The sequence below is a fragment of the Miniopterus schreibersii genome (assembly GCF_964146895.1).
Source record: "Miniopterus schreibersii genome assembly, chromosome: 10".
Taxonomy (NCBI): Eukaryota; Metazoa; Chordata; class Mammalia; order Chiroptera; family Miniopteridae; genus Miniopterus; species Miniopterus schreibersii.
The window spans coordinates 77,409,996-77,425,103 of record NC_138110.1 but is presented as its reverse complement, the minus strand read 5'-3'; the positions used below and the strand labels follow the sequence as shown (position 1 = coordinate 77,425,103).

General features: G+C 53.4%; 1 protein-coding gene across 1 annotated transcript in view; it reads right to left on the bottom strand.

The window, feature by feature from the left end:
* Positions 1-9,045, bottom strand: part of CDH7 (cadherin 7) — a 106,537-nt gene extending 97,492 nt beyond the window's left edge. Inside the window, exon 1 of the mRNA XM_081149829.1 lies at positions 8,887-9,045. The gene's annotated coding sequence lies outside the window, so the exon portion shown is untranslated. The remainder of the gene's footprint in view (positions 1-8,886) is intronic.
* Between the last annotated feature and the right edge of the window lie 6,063 nt (positions 9,046-15,108).

Genomic DNA, 15,108 nt, shown 5'->3' with positions numbered 1-15,108 from the left:
ATTAAATAAGCAAATCATGAGAAGTTCAGGAGAGCGTCTGGCACAAGGCAAGTACTAAACAAACAGCGTTGGGATCATCATATGACGATACTTTTCAGCCTGACCTTAGCTCTGCCCACTGGTCTGCGAGGCGAGGTCGGCTTTCGTTTCAACGCTCTCGGGTAAGTCGTTTCAGACCAGCTCTCACGCCGAATGACAAGTCTTGACGGTTCTCGCCAGAGAACACTGATCGTGAACCGAAGACATCTAGATGGATGCAAACTATGGCACCAAAGTACTTTATTTCCAAAAATAATGTAACAGGAAAGCAATTTCCGTAATGTCTGTAAGTCAAAGACTGGTATCGGGCCTGGAGAAACTTCTCCCAGCTCACTCCGGATGTTCCCGGGTGCGGAAGAAAAGTCTGGGCTGGGGACAGGACATCGGGGTCTTTGTCCTAAGACCGCCACCCTTTCTGTAGGGATGGGATCCCTCTGGGATTTAACTCCCCATGTGGAACTAAATTATCAGTAAAGTCTGTTTTTCACGGGTCTTACCTTTTATGCTTTTGACAGTTATACAGATTTGATTGGTTGCGTCTTTGTAAGCGATGGAAAAGTGTGCACTGTTAATAATTAAAGACAAGTCACAGTCACATAAAAGGAACACCTGGCATATTTATGAAACGTAGCATGAATTTTAACATGAGATGTTTAAAGTACTCTTCTTGCCCCTGGAAGACTGTCTTCCACACAACAGGATTATGGATTTACCAAAGTAGCTAGAACATCCCAAAGAAGTGAGTTTACAGAGATGGTGTGGTTCCTCTAGTCACGGACGTAATACTTGTGAATAAACGACGCCTGAGAATTCTGAACTTTCCTATGTAAAGCAAGGGTTTTAAAGCACTTGGTATTATCATAAACCTGGATGAACAGGAATATCGACCCTGTCTTAGTATCGCAGTATCTAGAACAGAAGCAGGCACATAATTGGCGTTCGGAAAATATTTATGAAGTATTTGTTTTCATTATAATTAAGTTCATTTTTATTTTTTATTGTTTTAATGTTTTTATTGATTTTTAAAGAGAGGAAGGGAGAGGGGGAGAGAGAGGAACATCAATCCGTTGCCTCCCACGGGCACCCCAGCTGGGGATCCAGCTCACGACCTGGGCCTGGGCCCTGACCGGGAATTGAACCGGGGACCTTTGGGGCACTGACGATGCCCAACCCGCTGAGCCACGTCGGCCGGGGCTGAATTAACTTTTAATATGAAAACATAGCCATGGGCTAAGCCAATATGTACCCTGCTTGGTATCTGCTGTGCTTCCGAGTCACCACCACTTTGAAGACAACTGTATTTGGAATCGCTGTTTCCCCGCGGCCTGTGAAGTGCTTTCCAGGCTCTCGGCCAGCTGCCCTGTACCTGTCCCGGGGTCTGCGGGGGTGTGCGGGACCCTGCCTGGCTGTGTGCACATCACTGGAGCATGAAGTCCCCTCGAGAGGCAGGCAAAGGCCTCCGCGTCACCCTGTGCAGTGTGCTAAGAGCGGGAAGTCACAGAACCGCGGTGACTGAGTCGGGTGCTTCAGAGGGGACCATCGGGGCCTCTGGCGGCCCCTCAGCCTCCAGGAATGCACGCCCGCCCCAGGTCGCTGTCCCCTTTCTCCACCGGTCTCCCCAAACCCCGCCCCTCCTTCTCATCCCTGACCCCGACGCCCGGTTTTCAAGGTAAAGGCCAGCAGTTCACCCTGACCCATCCTGTGCTGTGATGTCCTGGAAGAAACAGAGTCCCTGAGCCATTACTGAAAAACCTCCAGCCGCCCGGAGTCCCGAAACTTGAACTTGAGGTTTCCTATGGCCTGATCTTCCAGACACTTATCTTCCCACAGGTGTTAAACTTAAAAAGGGACCATGATAACACGTTTTATATGTAAATGAACCGAGGGCACCATCCACCACAATCGCTGACTGTTTCTCACAGTGGGTTCAATAGCGATCACCTCACCAGTCCCAGCCCCGAAGCCAGAGCCCACGCCCTCCCTTCTCTCTTCCACACCACCTTGCCCCCCCTCACCACCTCTCTCCCCCCTCCTTCCACCTCTCTCCCCCTCCTTCCACCTCTCTCCCCCTCCACACCGCCTCCCCCCTCCACACCGCCTCTCCCCCCTCCACACCTCTCTCCCCCCTCCACACCTCCTCTCCCCCCTCCTTCCATCTCTCCCCCCCTCCTTCCATCTCTCCCCCTCCTCCCACCTCTCTCCCCCCTCCTTCCACCTCTCCCCCCCTCCTTCCATCTCCCCCCCTCCTTCCATCTCTCCCCCTCCTCCCACCTCTCTCCCCCCTCCTTCCACCTCTCCCCCCCTCCTTCCATCTCCCCCCTCCTTCCATCTCTCCCCCCCACACCACCTTTCCCCCCCTCCACACCTCTCTCCCCCCTCCTTCCATCTCTCCCCCCCTCCTTCCACCTCTCTCCCCCTCCACACCGCCTCCCCCCTCCACACCGCCTCCCCCCTCCACACCGCCTCCCCCCTCCACACCGCCTCCCCCCTCCACACCGCCTCCCCCCTCCACACCGCCTCCCCCCTCCACACCGCCTCCCCCCTCCACACCGCCTCCCCCCTCCACACCGCCTCCCCCCTCCACACCGCCTCCCCCCTCCACACCGCCTCCCCCCTCCACACCTCTCTCCCCCCTCCCTCCACACCTCCTCTCCCCCCCTCCTTCCATCTCTCCCCCCTCCTCCCACCTCTCTCCCCCCTCCTTCCATCTCTCCCCCCTCCTTCCATCTCCCCCCTCCTTCCACCTCTCCCCCCTCCTTCCACCTCTCCCCCCTCCTTCCACCTCTCCCCCCTCCTTCCACCCCTCCCCCCTCCTTCCGCCTCTCCCCCCCTCCTTCCATCTCCCCCCTCCTCCCACCTCCCCCCTCCTCCCACCCCCTCCGCTCTCCGGGGTCACCGGCAGCGCCAGCAGGGGCAGGTCGAAGCAGAAGCCAGGGCCCCCGCCCCAGGCTGTGCTGGGTCTTGTCCTCCGTGGGCAGGCTCAGGGGCCAGCTGACCCGCCACCACCAGCAGCTCAGGAGAGAAGCCAGCGCAGAGAAATGACGTGTGATGCGCAGTTTAGGTCGCTGCTGCGGACCTGTGTCCACCTGGGGACAGTTACAGCGCGAGCCTGGGGGCTGCGAGGAGGGAGCCGGGCAGGTTACACCTGAGGCCAGGCGAGCGGAGTGGGGAGAGTCGTGGGCATGGCTACCCGCCAACAATTAATCTAAACTTTGAAAAAAATTATCTCGGTAAGATTTAGAGTGCGTTGTTTTTGCTCCGATATTTTAAAGCTAAGACTTGTAATTTTTTCCATTTATAACATTTAATTTTTTCCCAAACAACACACGAAAATCACCACAAGTAACACTGTGACCAGCAAAACAACATTAATCAAGAGACTACAAAATGCAGCCTCGCAAAAGAAATTTTAAATGATTGAAGCAAAAAGGAAAATTGGGGGGGGGGGGGCGCGGAGAACCAGTCAGACAGCATCGACTAAATCAAGACCAGGCCTCTGACCTGCAAGGCTTCATCTGCTCCCTTTACTTTTGTTCAACTAAGTGGCAACAATTGTTTCCAAGTACAGACACAGTGTGTCATTCAGGTAACCTGACTACCTAATATTATTTTACCAAAAGGAATTCCTTATTATAAAACTTCCTGGGGTTCTCTGCCTCGCTTACCTGCGAAACCACCTTTAAAAGTCCGAGCAAGTCACGATCATGCTCTTAAGCAAATGTTTTGCTCGTGCCTAAAACAATGACGAAAAATTCCTTAACAACAACAACAAAATTTACGTAAGAATCAGCATACGGGTCGTTCCTTAGTCAAAGCACAGATCTTCCAGATCCAGTTCCGTCTCAGTTAAAGGCAGCAGGCGAAAAACATGACAAGGGGCATAAAATGCAACATATCCAGCCACGCCGGCTCTTACACCAGTGCTTTTCCACACGCGCCTAATTGCCAATTAGTTGAGATAAGCCAAGCTGCTTTTTAAGAGGCACCCGGTCCTCTATGCCTTCTGGAAATAACTTGAGCTATAAAACATGACTATCAATTATATTAAAATAAGATATATCACTATTTTAGCTTTTGTGGCACTTAAAGTGGAGTGCGTTCTCGGAATCTAACCTAAACTACCAACCGTTTACAGTGTATCTCAGTTAAAGATCTTAAACCATCCCAGTTTCTCGGAATTGTGGGCAAGAAACAGCGACGTGTGCTTCTGTGTCTGGAGTTAGCATCGTCGCGGGGCTTCTGGGCCTGGAAATGCACCCGGTGTGTGCTTCAGCAGGAACACAGTTTATCATCTCAAGGAAGGTGCGCCTCCCTTTTAAAGAGGAGTACAGCTCACAATTAGATGGGCCGTGATAGCCACGCAATAAATTCAATAATATGCATTTTCTAGGAATACAATGGTGACGAGATCGGAGGACTGTGAGTGTGCTTGACAGAAAGTAATGCATGAGAATTAAAAAAAAAATCCATAATGGATGACTGCCAGACACCTCCAGAATCTAAGTGATATTCCCCCCGATGCTTGCTGGCTGATCTATAAAACATAATAGTACCAGACTTCACAGTGGTTACAGTAACAAAATGGGGAAAAAATTCTTGCTGTTGGCCTACTGGGAGGAAACTGTCATTCCCAGGATTGCTTTCAAACAGCCGGCCTACATTGTGACAAGCAACATGTTTTTAATGAGTCTTCATGAAGGGTGAAGGGCATCCAGGCTCCCGAGGGGGGCGGACGCCACTTCACAGCGTGGCTAGAGGGCTCTGTGGGCGACAAAGAAGATGCTACTTCGGGACTGGTCTCCCGAGGGTTCATCTTAGACCAAAAGCCATAAAGACGTCCCCCCGTGCATGGCTCCTTACACGAGCTGGAACAGGCGTCGGAAAAACCCAAGGCGGACCTGTCTTCTTTATTAAGGACCAAGCTGAAATCTACAGGATCCCAAGGTCGCACTGCCAATTACCGATGGGACTGGGCACCCCTGGATGCAACAGATCATTTACAGGGGCTGTTACATACTCCTCACTCGGATAACGAAGCGCTTTTTAATTTATTATCTTTGGCACGTATCGTCGTCTCCAAAGGCCAAGAAAAGCAGAGTTGATCTCGCTGAAATTGTTCCACACCCTGAGTTTGGATTTTCTAAGCAGGAAATCATCAGGATTTCCATCCAGGAGGGTCAGGAGGGCAGAAGAAGAGAGGGGGGCAGGATCTGTTCCTTAGGATTATATGTCTACAAGGAACAAAACAAAAAAAAAAAGGGAGGGCAAGCCGTACCCAAGTTTAAAACGCCCCCCCCCCTTCCTAAACAGCCCTGGTGATCAAAACATAACTTCCTCCACGCTGTGACACCGCAGCAGTCAACTGCTTCCGCTGAAATCTCAACGACGGCCCCTGAAGGTTTCAGGGGTAGGGTCCCGACCGGGAAAACATCTCAGGACGTAAGCAGGTACACATGGTATTCTTTGGTTCGTGCTGCAAACCCGGGGTTTGGAGACGGCTGTGGGCCCCTAGTGTACCCAATACAATCATTCTAGACTTAGCATTGCCACCTGCAGCTTCTAGCACAGGGAGACTCTGCCATTCCCATCGTCTCATCTGTTTACCACTGAAAGTTGAGCATTAAACTTCAGTCACTGAAATATTAATGAAACAGCTCTCGTCCTTTGGGCCTAAGAGGTATAATTTTTTACGTTTTAATTAGTGAAGCTGGGGCCCTCTGTCAAGCGTGACTTCTTAACGTAAAGAAATCGTGACCGAGCCCATGAGCTGCCCGGGTCAGACAGCGTGACTACCACACAGACCACAGCCGCCCACGGGTCACTGGCCCAAACCTTCAGGCAGGGGCCCTGGCAATGCACCCCACGGCCTGCGGTGTGTCTCGGGTCAGACCGGGCGTGAAAACTTCTCCAGGTGGATTACAGAGTCCATTTCGACCGAGCCCAAATAACCTGAGTGGGGGGTGAAAGGAAGGACAGAGACAGAGGAACAATGGTCCACAGTTAACCAGAAAACAAAACGATACAGCACAGCCCTTCGGAGCTGTTTATATAACAACAAAGCGGCAGAATTTTATGTAAAGGGTTTTCCTTGATACTTTTAAAGCATATCCTCACTGTAACAACTTTAATTTTCAACTTGCCCTCCCATTTCCACTGAGCCACCTGTGATGCACGTGACTTCACTGAGAAGGCACCGTGTTTCAATCAACACGCAGAACAGCCCGAGAAATTCTACCAGGACGCGAGTCTGCGGCGTAACCTGAGAGGAAGGTGCCGGCAGATGCCTGCATATTCCTTGGCACCCGTCCTTTTGTCGGGGAGGATTCCTGCAGAGGGACAGGGGGTGCCGGTGCTGGCCGGGGTATCTCTGTGCAGGACCCACAAATTCCCACAGGAGGCACCCGAGGACAGCTGCTCACAGCTCCGCCGGCTCTGCCTGTCAGAGGCTGAGCCGGTCACACACACAGGACTCCGATCCCATGCCCCCCTCCCTTGTCCTCAGCTCCCCTGTGTCACCCCATTTAAAAGCGACCGATGCCTTCACGCCAAGGAGTCACTGCGCCATCCACTCACCTGCATCCGTTCTCTTAGAAGGTCCCGAAACCCCCAATGTAAATGAAGGCTTTCTGAAGCCGCTGGAGTGAGACAGACGCATTTTTTGTGTGCCTGGGAGAGCCACGGTGTGACACAAGCCACTAATGCAACCAACGCAAAACCCGACAAAATCGAGGACGGCTGGCATCACTCGGGCGTGAAACCCACGGCACGAAACAACTTACGGGCTCAGCACTTCAGAAAGGTTTCTAAAAACGTGACCACAGGAGGATGCGACCGGGCGCGCAAGATGTATTCGCTCCTTCCTATCGGTCGACTTTCTGAGAAGTTTAAGCAGCTTTGCCCACAAACAGCAACAGCAAACAAACCGAGGGAAAAACTGACGTGCTGAATGACAGGGAGACCAGCAAAGACATCAACACCCCCCCCCCAGGCTCACAGTGGGTTGATTTTTAGGTCCAAGCCGGCTGAACAGGGGCCAGCTCCCGATGCCCCCCACCCTCTCTCCTGCACTGGGCACACGGAGCTAGATTCAAGGGCAAACTGCAGTCACACAGGCGCTCGCCAGCTGCTCTTTCTTAAGAACGGGGCAGCTCCGTGCTCCGGAATCGACAAAGCAGACCTGGGGCGAGCTGGGGGTGTGCGCGCTGGGCCGGCGCGGCCCTGCTGACCTGCTGCGGCCCCTGATGACCGCGCTCTCCGGGCGGGCGTGCACACGCCCCTCCCTGCAGGCTGCGGACGCGCGTGGCTTCCAGCCGGGTGCTGCTCTGCACTATTTATTATTGTTTATTATTTTTCTTGTCGCAGACGGACGCTCGGCCAGCCTGACCAGATAAGACTCCTCAGGCTGGATGCCCCTTAGCTGCTTCTGGGCCCTCTTGCCAATTAAACACTCGCCCCGGGGGGATTTCCACAAAGTTGCCCCGGAGACTACCTGCCTCCTTTCTTTTGAACTGTAATTCACCCTGTTCCAAGTAGCCCTAAAAAGTAAGAAAAGGGCTCCTAATGTACTTCGCCTTTATCCAGGGGACAGGAAGAGCGCTTGGGTAAACACAGCCTCTAGCTCGTTCTTGGGGAAAGAAGTAATTTGGGGCGAGCGGGGAAAGCTGCCCATGAAATTACTTTCTCCCTCGGCTCCCCTGCCCCCCACTAACTCGCCTTTCTAAAGACGCACTTAAAATCTAGGAGATGCAGCTGGTGCCTATCGATGGAAACTTTCCTGTCAAAAAGGGAGGGGGCTGCTGCGCCTAAACTCCTTTAAAATACACGGTCTTTGTGATGTTCATCTGAATTTTAAAGGGCACACCTGTCACTCAGCAACAGCCCCACAGCCTCGCGTCACTCACGTTGGCTGCCCCTCCCCGAGGTTCTGGGTGCGCGCCCGGCTGCCCACAGGACCCAGCACCTGTCTGGTTCCAGGGACCGGGAAGGGCGCGTCGGGTTGAAAGAAATTCCCTTCCCTTGATACACGATCCAGTACAGAGAAGGTGCCTCTTGCAAAACAGAAGGCGTTTCGAGCACATCCCGGCTCCAATGTGCGTAACCACGAAGCCCAGACACGGGTCCCGGCCGCCTTCCCCGCAGGCTCCCGCGCCCGGACTGGCTGAGCCCCCCGCCAACCTGGACTCACCTGGACAGTCCCCAAGGCATCCCCGGGCTAACGACCTGAACGTGCGGCCAGCACGGACCGCAGGCCCCTCTCACCACCCCACGCAGCCAGCCGCGCGTCGCAGGGGCGCCCCCGGGGGAGCCCACCCGGCGGCGGGGCGCCCCTTCCCCAGCGCACCCCCAAGGCACAGGGGGGCGGAGGGGAAGCGGGGCGCCCCGCAGACGCGCTGTAGCAGCAGAATACTAATTACAGCCAAAAGCTAAGCACCCTCAGGTGAGGTCCACCTTCGCGGAAGGTAAAGGGAGCCCAGCGCGGCTGGGAGAGGGCAGGACCCCGCACACGGAGGCGCACCCCCCACCTCCGTCCACTCTCAGACCTCAGCTGCAGAGCCTGGCGGACTTCGGCGCCATCCATCCCAGGTCGGGGCCCGCTGCTGCTCCTCCCGGGGAAGGGCGGCGCGCACGGGGCCGGTCGCTTCCCCCGGAGCGCGCTGGGGTCCGCCAGCACCTGCCCCCCCCACCCCACCCCCGGGCCGGACCCGCAGAGCAAGTCCCGCGGCCACACAGCAGTAACTTGGGGACGCCAAGGAAACTCCAGGCGGACCCCCGCCGCTTTCCGCTCCATGCCGAGCCCAGCTTCCAAATGCGCACCGCGCTCCGGCCCCCGGCGCCCCCCACACTCACCTGGGGCCCCGCTGCGCTCCCCGCGGAGTCGGGCGCCTGCCACCCGGGCGTTTGCATCCGAAAGGGCGCGGGCTCGGCGGCCGGGCGCCCGCGGGCGCACCGGGACCCAGGGCGCGCAGCTCGGCGCGCCCGGCGGACTCGCGGCGTCCGCTCCGCACCGCGCGGCCGGCGGGACGCGGGCGTCCGCTCCGATCGCAGCCCTCCCCGCGGGATGCGGGCGCAGGGCCCGAGCCCCGGCCGCCGCCGCCTCCGCAGCTCCGAGGGGCCCCGCGGGCTCCCCCGGGCGGCTGGGACACCAGGTCCGGAGCGGCGGGAGCGCGCGGCCCGAGAGCCGGAGCGGGGCGAGCGCGGGGGATGGAGCCGGCGCCGGGCGGGAGGGAGCGCGGCGCGGCGGGGAGGGCGGTGGGCGGCGCGCGCGGCCGGCCCGGGGAGCCGCCGAGACCCGGGCACCTCCGGAGACCCAGCGCGGGCTGTGGGAGAGGCAGCCGCCCGGCCGCCGGGCGCGCACACCCGCGCGCACCCCGCGCGCCCTCCCGGCGGATGGTCCGGATGGAGCGCTTCGCCGGAAAACCCGGCGGCGCGGGGGAGGGAGGAGGGGCCGCGGCCCGGTGGCTCCGCGCGGCGAGCGCGTCCGAAGGCGCGGGCGGGGGGCGAGTCGGGGAACCTCCGCCCGCGCCTCCCCGTCCCCTCCCCGAGCGGCCTGGAGGCACGGAGGCAAAGTCATCCAACTCGCCCGAACTTACAGTTCCCTGCGTGAGAGTTTTGCCCTTCCCGTCTCCTCGGCCTGGCCCAGGTCCACTTCCTTGGACGCAGACCGTCCCCTCCCCGCCGGGCTCTCCAGCGCCGAGCTCGGAGGAGCGCGATTCACGCGGACGCGCGCCCGCAGGTGGGGAGGGGGCCGGTCCTTTATTGGGGGCGCGCGGCGGCCGGGGGAGGGGAGCCCGCTTGGGGTTCCTGCCGGTGCTGGATTTCACCTGGCGGCCAGGGGTCGCGTCCCAGGGCTCAGGAGGATCAGGGGGTCACTGCGAAGAACCCTGTTTTCCTTGGTCAGCCGGCGGGCTCGCCCTGATCCTCTCCTCCGACCCCAGCAGCGAGTCCGCCGGCACCTGTCACGGGCGCGCCCGCTGGAGTCCGCTGTCTGGTTCACTCCGCACACCTGCTCTCCCCTACCTGGCTTGCATTTTCCCTCTCACCTGCTTGGTGTTTAAAACTGAATTATATGCCAGTAATTCTGGAAGAAAACATTTTGTGTGTTTTTGTTTTGTTTTATTCTTTGTTTTTGAGCTTCTGTTAAGTCCAAATGCCATGCTTCTCTGTGTTCTTAATGCTTCGTTGTTTAAGTTCTGTCACCAAGGCCAGGCCTGCTTGGATGGTGGTCTCATGGTCCATTTCCACGCAGCTGTCAGCCATCACCCCAAGTGGGAATGCTTAGAACAGGCCTCCAGTCTCTTCCTAGACAGGACCCAGGATTTCACACTCTCTGCTCTGTCTGGGGCACCATCATCCTTCCGGGATCCAGACATTAAACCTGAGCTTCCCCATTGAGGCCTTTCACATGGTTTTTGTGTCTTAAAAATCCTTTTTTTTTTTTCTTCTAATATCATACAATCTATAACTTTACAGTTGTATTGCTTTGTCTGATAAAAGTGCTTCTGGGCTGGGACCTATTGTTGCAATTGTTCTGGACTAGAGGCTTCAGGAAGGCAAAGGTGGATATTCACTATGACCAAGATACAGCGCTTTCGGCCCACAGTCACCATTGGTGAAAGAAGTGAATGTCTGTGCCCCAGTCAGCAACTCTGGACACTCCAACCGGGTGTAACCTGCTCACTGATGGCCTGGGCCTGTCCTCTGCAAGAGATGGCCTTGTGATCGGGAATCACAAAGCCATCGGGCACCGTACCTTGTTCATTTCACCAGCTTGTTTTAATCCAAGGACATCACATAAGGAAAAAAATTGGAGAGCACTTATTTAAAAGTTTTTTTTGGAGGGGGGGTTATACTTTTTCTCAAATTTCCCACAACTTTTCCTCTTTCTCATCTTGTGTCTCCGCACAAGTGTGGATCACCAGCTTGGGCTTCCATCTTGAACCAGGTATTCCCATGCTGACTGCCTTCTTTAAAAAAAAAAAAAAAAAATCTTAAATCATAACCCTTACACAGGTTCTAGAAGAGGCGACACATGAGTCCAGTTCACCAGGATGCTGGTTGTGGTTCTGACATCAGCAAGCTGTTCACCCTGGAGGAAGGTCTGGGTTCCTGTCCACCTGGAAGGTGGGGTAGAAGGCAAGGGGAAGACGGGAGATGATTCAGACAGTAACCGAGGGACACGCCTTTACCTGGGGAGGTCACTGATGGTCTCTCTCTGAGGAGATGGCACTGAAGCTGAGATATGACGATGGTAATGGGTTGGATCTGTGAAGACCTGAAGGAAGAGTGACCTGGGCCGGAGGAGCAAGGGCACAGGTCTGCAGAAGGGCAGGGTTGGTGCGTCTGAGAAACACACAGTCCTGCACCCGGGAGGCCGGGGTGGATCGTGCTGGAGTGGTGGGCAAGGGACAGATCCCGCGGGCTTCTGGGTCTGGCAGCGGCCTGTGTCTTATTGCTGGGAGAAAGCCCAATATGAGGAACAAGTTAAAAAGAGCCCCCAGATTCCTGCTGGGGCCAAGTCTAGGGACGGGGCGTGTTTGATTAATCCTTCCTCTTCTCCCCGCCTTTCCCTCCAACTGTTGGCTGATTGGGAAACCGAGCCTCCTGAGAAACACAAAAGTGCCATGCTACGTAAATCCTAAGGGGCCACCACAGGTTTAAGATTCCACGAGATACAAATGTAAGTCAGACAGCGTATGCTTCCTTACAGAATTCCCTGATTCCATAGAGTTTTAAAATGTGTCTTAATGTTCCTAGTCTTACACGTAACAATCTTATCCGAACCCCCTCGAGTGGGGTTTTATTTCATCAGGGTCATTGACTGCTGTATGCGGATTTGACAAATGTCCCGTTTTCTTACCTACTTAAAATAAAACCTCCTTTCAATCTATTTTTACTCTTGATTAAATCAATAAAAGCAGAGACTCAGAAAAGGTAGAACTCTCAGGGCTTCTGTCAGTGTGGAAAGTTATTTCCCTACCTTGTTTTATCTATCAAAGCAGGTTGGGTGCATGTGAGGAGTTTCTGATGAACCCGCTGGTGAGAGTATATCCATAGGCCTTCCATCCTGATCTTCTGAAACCGGAGGTGGGGTGTGGGGGTCTGGCGGCTGGGGGCCCCAAGAACTTAACCACTGAGAGCTAAGTAGCTCTAGATACTTTGAGGGGCCATGGCGGGAAAACAGATGTGCTGGAAAACACACACACAAGGCAAGTGCTCAGAAAGCTGGAGCGCCTATAGTTTCTTATGAAGGTCTCCCCAATATCAAATTGTAATAATAATTAAAAATATATACCTTTCATTACATTACGCTTAGCATTTTCCTGAGGATGTCTACATGCTCCAATTTATTTTATGTAATTAAATATGCTCCTGTCTTGCAGAAAAGAAAGGACTTAGGTTTCCAGTTGTCAGTCACTAACTTGGTAAATATTAACGGAGCCCCTGTGGTTTAACCCTTAGACTAGGAGGTGGGATCCTGAGGATGAGAAACGGGTAGGTCTTGTCTTCAGGAACCTTCTAATTTCTTGGGAAAATAGGAAGGTGGGTGCCTCTCCATGCCATAAGCACTGTGATGGGGTGTGGGCAAAATGTCAAGGGTGGGGCACAGAAAGGCGGCCACGTGATGGAAGTGTCTGGGATGTACCACGAGGACAATGGGGCACCACAGGGAGTTTTATGAAGGCATTCTCCCCCAGACACCCAGGCCTTCTGGGCCCCAGAGTATCTGAGACTTTGTGGTTCACGGCTTATCACTTTTAAGAAGAAATAGAATTTTCTGCTGCTACATGTCAAATTCCTCAGCATGTTTTCCCTGAAGAACAAACTCAAAGAGATAAACACCTGGGTTGGGTTTGGTATTAAATGCCAAAGCACAGGAACATTTAGGTGTTTAAATAGCAGATGATGCTACTGGTGTGCAACTGTATCTCTAGGTTTGGAATAGGTGGAACACAAATGACTTTCTGAAAAGCTCAAATCAAAATTGTCAGAAATAATGTAGTGCGGCGAGACCTGTGCTAGCTCTTGAATTATACTTTTTCCATAAAAGCCTCCTAAGCCCTTCAGTGAGAAAAACAATAATGCAGATTTCTGCTGCACGTTGCTCTATCGCACTGCCCTAAGTCATAGAATCTTTGGGAAAAGTGGATCTTTAAATAAACGCATCTCAGAAATATTTGTTGCGTGTTGCTGTGGATCAGTTTTAATGACACACGCTGCAGGGGCTACGAAGGACAGAAAGGCCACGGCCCCAGGGGATGTTCCAGGCACATGCAGAACTATAGAAAAGGAAGGGTGTGAGGCTAAATTCAGTAAGGGGCCAGCGAGCAGCTTGGCGCAGCATTTGAAGGAGGCAGATGACACTTGCTACTGGAGAATCCATAGCCATAAACCAATCTGACACTTCACATGAGTCTGGAACAGGAAGGGTATGTAGACGGTGGGAGACATGAGACCGTCGGGAGAGTATTCCGAGAGCTCTCAACAATCTCCCAGGAGCAAAGGCATTTAATAGAGGAATTGTTTTTCCAGATAAAATGAGATTCTTATGCATAATCCTATTCTTCCCCAGATAGGAAAGGGGCTCCCTGGGCATGCATTCTCTCATTCCACTTATATTTGGGCCCCTGTCTCTCTGCCTGTGCCCCTGGGCGTCTCTCCTTGGCACTAACCTGACTGCTCCCCGCGTGTAGACGCAGAGAGCCGGCTGGCCCAGGGTCCTGCAGGCTTTGTACCCGGGGCCACTCAGCTCTACTTAGTGCTCTTCTCACACATAAAATGTGCACATAGGGTCGGCCATTCTCCCAGCAGCTGCGTGGAGCTGAGTGTACAGCTCCCCAGAGCGCATGACACTCAGGCTAACCTCGTATCCAGAAGGAAAATCCAGGAGGGGAAAGTTGGGGAGGAAACTTACGAAGGAAGAAGGGATGACATGAGCCAGTTTCTTGGAAGGTGAATTTTTAGGAGTTGAGCATGCTTAGAAAAAGGCTGAAGAACAGCCACCCTAAAAGATACCATGGCTAAGAAGAGCAGAAAGTGGCCTCTTGTGGACCTGAACTCCTTCCTGCACCAAGGAGAAATCCGAAGCACTCCTCACCTCCTGAGCTGCGAGGGGTTCCATGTCCCACTTTTAGGTCTGAATGACCGAAAAGGAATATGACAGGCATCTGTCCTTCAGCCCATTCCCCATCCAGTGAAACGGCGACTCTAAACCCCGAGTTAAGGGAGGGCCCCTCACTACGAAAGGCTAGATAGAAAACTAACTCGAATCAGACTGATGATAAAATGTATTGGCACCAATATAAACAAACAGGCCTCATGACCAAAATAAGGCATGATAACTCCTAACGCCTGTGTGTACTTGAGAGTAAGTTGTGGAAATGAATGCTCATTACGCTATGTTTATTTAGTTAGGCCTTTTATATGTAATGCCAACAGAAAAAATGCTACAGTGAGTAACTCAAACCCTTCCTTCCAGAGACAGGAGAGGGTTAATGAGCCTCAGTAAGCAACTAAATTACCACCAGTCACTGAGGATAATTGGGCTCAATGCCTTATGCGTGAAATGACCTACATAAGTCAGCTTTGAAGAACGGGAACATATATCCTTATTTTATCAACGACAAAAATGAAATTCAGAGAAATAGGATTGGTTCAGAGTCTCAAACTCCACGTATGGGAATGAGAATCATAACCCAGTAATGAAAGGAGGCTGGTTGGTCCACACTGCACTGTCCAAAGCAGGAGTCCTAAGGACCCTAGATATTCAGACATAATTATTTGCTATTTTGCATTTCAAATACCAAGAAGGAGTTTGTGTTCACATTTCATAGCTTTTCTGAGCAACGAGAAAAGAATTTGGCCGTAGCCTTTCTTGTGTTTAATCTGATATTCTATATAGCTTGGATAGTAATAACTTTATAATTATAAAAGCGAAGTGTGCTTTCATAAATAATTCTGTAGGCATGGCTCTCCATCACACCTTAAAATTTTATTTAAGTACTAATGTAAGTCATAATTCCCATTCATAGAACAGGAATTGAAAGAGGTGGTTGCTTTAGGGTAAAAAGC